Below are 5,426 nucleotides of genomic sequence, written 5' to 3'. Positions count from 1 at the left end.
GAGGAAGATGAATGAAACGAGCCAGTGTAGGGCTGAAGTGGGGATGGGGGGACACACTGACAGGTGACATTTGAGCAAACGCTCAAGGGAGTAAACCATGTGGATCCCTGAAGTAAGCGGGTCGCAGGCAGAGGGAATGGTAGGGCCCAGAAGCTCAGGCAGCAGTATGCTCGCAGTGCCCAGAGAGAGGCGAGGTGGCCCGGAGTGGGTGTGCGGCAGGAAAGGAGGAGAGGGGCACTGAGAGGGGGGTGCCTCGGGGGTTCGGCGTCTGAGCAAAGTGAGGAGCCAGGGGGAGGTCTGGGCAGAGGGCGGAGGAGTGACGTGATATGACTTAAGTTTAATAGCTTACCCACTATCAGGTCAGCCCAGGCCCCTCTTCAGAGCCGCCATCTGGTGCCTAGCAAAGAAAAGTCAGGAGCCGACAGAAACCAATTAGACAAAAATATTTCTAGAACATTCTGTATGTGGTGGACACTTTGCTAGGCAGCTTGGTCCTTATCCTGAGGGAGTGAGTCTCCCTGGGTGAGGGGAGGACATATGCACACCGGGAGATGACAACTCAGTGCAGGGAGCTAGATCGTATACAGTCAGGGAGGGGCGCTGTCTCAGAAATGGCGCCCAAGCAGGTGAGCTCAGGTGGCCAGGTAAAGGAGTCAGCAGTCCCCTACGTGCCTTGGGTCTTCCTCTGGGGAAGGGGTTAGTGTGTTTTAGTGGCACATGGGATCACTGAGGATCATGGTAGGCAGAGGTGAGCCACTTTGCCCTTTCCTGAAGGGGTGAGTCTGGAAAGCATAGTCTGTCTCATTTGGGAGGGGCTCAGTAAACAGTGCTTCAATAAAGCACAGGTCAATAAGAAAATTTGAATTTTATTTATGAAACTACCTACCAGGACTTGCCATGAAGAGTAATCTCAGTCAAGCATCCCAGTCAATTTCAGGCCACAAACACTGGAATACCTAAGAGATAATGTGGTGAGTGCTTTGGTTAGCTATTGTTACTCAACAAATGACCTTCGTACTATTTTCCAAGGTGGCTGTACCAGCTTGCATTCCCACCAACAGTGCAAGAGGGCTCCCCTTTCTCCACATCCTCGCCAATACTTGTTGTTTCCTGTCTTATTAATTTTGGCCATTCTAGCTGGTGTGAGGTGATATCTCATTGTGGTTTTGATTTGTATTGCCCTGACGGCTAGCATAGCCACTCTGGGAAACAGTATGGAGGTTCCTCAAGACGTTAAAGATAGAGCTACCCTACAACCCAGCGATTTCACTACTAGGTGTTTACCCCAAAGATACAGATGTAGTAAGAAGAAGGGGCACATGCACCCCGATATTCATAGCAGCAATGTCCACAATAGCCAAATTCTGGAAGGAGCCGAGATGCCCTTCAACATATGAATGGATAAAGATGTGGTCCATATATACAATGGAATCTTACTCAGCCACCAGAAAGGATGAATACCCACCATTTGCATGGGCATGGATGGAACTGGAGGGGATTATGCTAAGTGAAATAAGCCAAGCAGAGAAAGACAATCACCATATGGTTTCACTCCTATGTGGAACATAAGGAATAGTGCAAAGGACCACAGGGGAAGGGAGGGAAAACTGAATGGGAAGAAATCAGAGAGGGAAACAAACCATGAGAGACTCTGGACTCCAAGAAACAAACTGAGGGTTACAGATAGGGAGGGGTTTGGGGGAATGGGGTGACCAGGTAATGGGCATCAAGGAGGGCACGCGTTGTGATGAGTGCTGGGTGTTATACACAACTAATGAATCAGTGAACACTACAACAAAAACTTATGGTGTACTGTATGTTGGCTAACTGAACATAATGAACAAAAAATGACCTCAAAACTTAGAGTTTAAAATAACAGTTTATTATTCCTCATGATTCGGTTTGCTGGGAGGTTCTCCTGCGGGTGTTGTCTGGGCTCGCTCATGTGGCTGTGTTCAGCTGGGGGTTTCCTCTGGGGGTGGATGCAGCTGAGGGGCTGTGTCATCCAGGCCCTTTTCTCTCAGGCAGTATGGTTCTAAAATATAGGTTTTATTATTACTCAAGCATGGGGAGGCCAACAGATCAGGAGATGATTGCCATTGGAAAGACAGTTTGTTATACTCACAAACCCTGGAGAAGAAGGCATGCCAGGCCACGCAGGGCCAATGGGGAAGCACCAGGGTCAAGGCAGGAGGCAGAAGAAGTGAAGGGAAAACGTGGGCAAGAGCCTTCACTGTGGTTTCCGTGGGAAGGAAGGGGTGGGGCAGGGCAAGCAGAGTTAGGATTGGCAAGGTCGAGTGATTTCAGCAGGCTCTGGGGCACAGGGGCTGTCCCTCGTAGTCTGGCATATTTTGGGCAGGTGGATAGGGAACCAGAGCATGAAAGCCCAATAAAAGAGATACTTGGAATGCGGGCCCTGGATTGGTTTATGTATGAAAAGCGTGTTCTTGGGAATGTTGCTTACTATCTCTAGGAGTTGGCTGGGCCTGGGAGGGGCAGTCCCCCAGGGGCAGCAAGCCCAGACGTCAATGCAGCAGAATACAGAAAACAAAAGACAGGGTTTCCACAGGTCTCCAGGCCTCTGTCCACATGGTCTCTCGGTAAGGGCTCTAGCGTGGGCTTCCGAAATGATGGCCAGGGCATTCAAGGGAGCAAGAGCAGAAGGCACAAGGCCTCTTACCAGGTAGGACAGTCGTTGTAGCCATCTTGACAAACAATCCGTCACAGGCATGCTTCTAGAATGGTGCCAAGGCCTTTTTGAAACGATCAGATACAGCAGGAAGGACAGAACGATGTGGAGTTCCAGCTCCTCTGCCTTTACTGGTGTGTGGACCGCATGTGACTTCCCTCCCCTGATTGGTCCCAGCCGCCAGGGTCGGTTGGGTATTTGTCCTGGAGTCCCCGGGGACCTTTTCTACTTTATGGGAGGGTTGTTGAGGCTCTGAGCTGCTGTCCCTCAAATGGCCTCAAGGCCTGGCGCCCCGGGGAAGAGCCTGCCCGCCCTGGCTGGGAGCCCAGGGCTGTTTGCAGACTGCATGAAGGCCTTAGGGTCAGGCTCTCTCGTACTATTTTCCCATCAGCAGTTAAAGTCACCCTGTAGCTTCTCCCACAGGAGTGCAGATGGCTTTATCGTAAGCATGCTATTTGTAAAGCATGTGGAGTTGAGACAATAAGAGCCCCTCTCATCTCACACTTTAGGCCAACCGAACACTTTCTCGTATGTTCTCTCGTGTGTTCTCACAGCCACCCAGGGAAGATGCATAGTTACACTGCTTTTTCACATGAGGACCCTGCGGCTCCAGGGTCTCAGGGACTCCCCGGGTGTCTGCGTTGGCTTGGGCCTCAGGAGGTGCCCTGGACCCATGGGTGGGGCGAAGGGAGCCGTGCAAATGCCTTCCCACTGCATTCACAGGGGTGATTCAGGGAGTCACGCTGCCTCCTGTTCCTGCTCGTCTCTCTGGCTGTTCTCATTCGACGATTCCTGCCTTTGACTCAGATGCTTCAGAGAGTCCCTTAGTGCTCTGAGGAGTTACCGGGGCCAGGGGGACACCGCGCTGACACCCCTAGAGACAGCCCAGCCCTGCCCAGCTCTTGCTCCAAAGACCCAGCGGGGCCCACCATTTGCTGGGAGCAGGTCTCAGTCGCTCGAGAACGCACTGCCTGTGGAGAGCCAAGCAAGGCTTTCTGCTCTGGACCCCCCTGTCCCCTCCACGGCACAGCGATGGCACTCAGTGGGAGACTGGGTCGCTTGTTCTGCTTCGGAGAACAGAGCTGGACACACACCGGTTGCTTCAGAGCCCCGACAAGTGAAGCTGCCCCCATCACTCGGTCTCGAGGTGAAGAAGACTGAGTCACTGCTAAGTCAGTACCCAGTGTCGCACACGGGCCACTTGGAGGCTAAGGAACGCAGACTCTCTGAGTTAGATCCCGTTGCTTTGGAAACCAGAGTTCGGCCTTTTAAAGGCTGCAGAGCCCGCGACCACAGGCTGCATTTCCTGGACCTCGGAGGCTTGGACAGTCCCTACAGGGCCTCGGGGGCCTTGGGGGAGTCCGGAGCCGAGGCCACACTGCAGGATTCCATCTCCTGCTCCGAGACTGACTCAGTTGTTCAGACTTGCCCCTTCGCCTCTGCTCTCGAGGCGCTTCCTTTATGAACAGAGGGAACTCATGTGCCAGAAAAAGATTTTGCAGAGCTGCTAATGAGGCGTCTGGGCTTCCCTCACGACGTCCTGAAAAAGATGCTGTCCAAACAACACGGTCCCAAGATGCAAGGGCATCCCCCTGGTGGGGTGCAGGTCCAGGCCACAGGTGCTGGGACTGCTCCCAAATCACGCACCTCCCCGGCTGTTGCTCCTGAGGTCCTGCCTCCGGGGCCCCGTCGTGCTGAGGGCTCTTTTCTCCAGAGGAGCACAGTCTTTCTTCCTGTACAAGCCACCTGCAAAGTCAGCCTGGGACCAACACTGCTTTGCAGCGTCTGTTTTTCCTCCAAGGGTTCTCAGCCACCGGTGACTCCGACCTCCCCCAGGTGACATTTGGCAGTGTCTGCAGACATTTCTTCTCGTGGCTGCTGGAGGTGCTGCTGGCATCAAGGGAATAAAGGTCGGGGATGCTGCTGCTTATCTTCAGGTGCGCAGAAAGGCCCCACGATAAAGATTCTCCAGGGGCGGCTGGCTGGCTCAGTTGGAGGCGCCTGTGACTCTTCATCTCGGGGTCGTGAGTTCGAGCCCCACCTTGGGTGCAGAGATTGCTTAAATGAATAAATAAACTTAAAAAAAAAAAAGAAGAAGAACTTGAAAAGATCCAGTCCACAGTGTCCAAGGTGATGAGGTTAAGAAATCCTGTTGATGATGGTGCCCTTTACTCAGAAATGAAGCCCAAGAGTATCCACGAGCACTTTTCACACTACCTGGAAAGCGAGCCATACTTGTTTTATCTCTTCTGATCTCGAGCCTCCTTTTTTCCATGCTCATGCTAGCAATTCCTAGTCAAGCCTGGGGGAAATTATCCATTACCACCAGTCATCACTGTCCATTAGCTACTGAAGGCCAGGTGATCTTCTCCCAGATCTACCTCTTATTCTCCATCATCCTCACCATCACTGACAACACCACCGACCTCACAGTTGTCCTAAGTGTTGCATATAAGCTAGCCCGCAAGTGGTCATCAGTCAATTGCCTGGGGCCCCCTGAATTCACTAGCTGCCATCGTGCATTTCTTAACTGTAAAGTAGGGAGCACTGAACCATCCATGGGCTCATCAACATCATTGTCCCCATCACCACCATCGTCGCCATCATGGTTATCTTTGCAAGCCAGCCGACAAGCAGTCTTGAAGTCCCTGATGGTGGTGGCGGTGACTGGGGAGCAGCTCTGCAGAAGACCCCTAAAGTTCCGGCAGCCAAGAGCACAGGTAGTCTTTCCTGGGCT

This window comes from Ursus arctos, unplaced genomic scaffold (genome assembly GCF_023065955.2).
Source record: "Ursus arctos isolate Adak ecotype North America unplaced genomic scaffold, UrsArc2.0 scaffold_10, whole genome shotgun sequence".
Taxonomy (NCBI): domain Eukaryota; kingdom Metazoa; phylum Chordata; class Mammalia; order Carnivora; family Ursidae; genus Ursus; species Ursus arctos.
The sequence above is the reverse complement of the archived record's forward strand: the minus strand, read 5'-3'. Positions refer to the sequence as shown.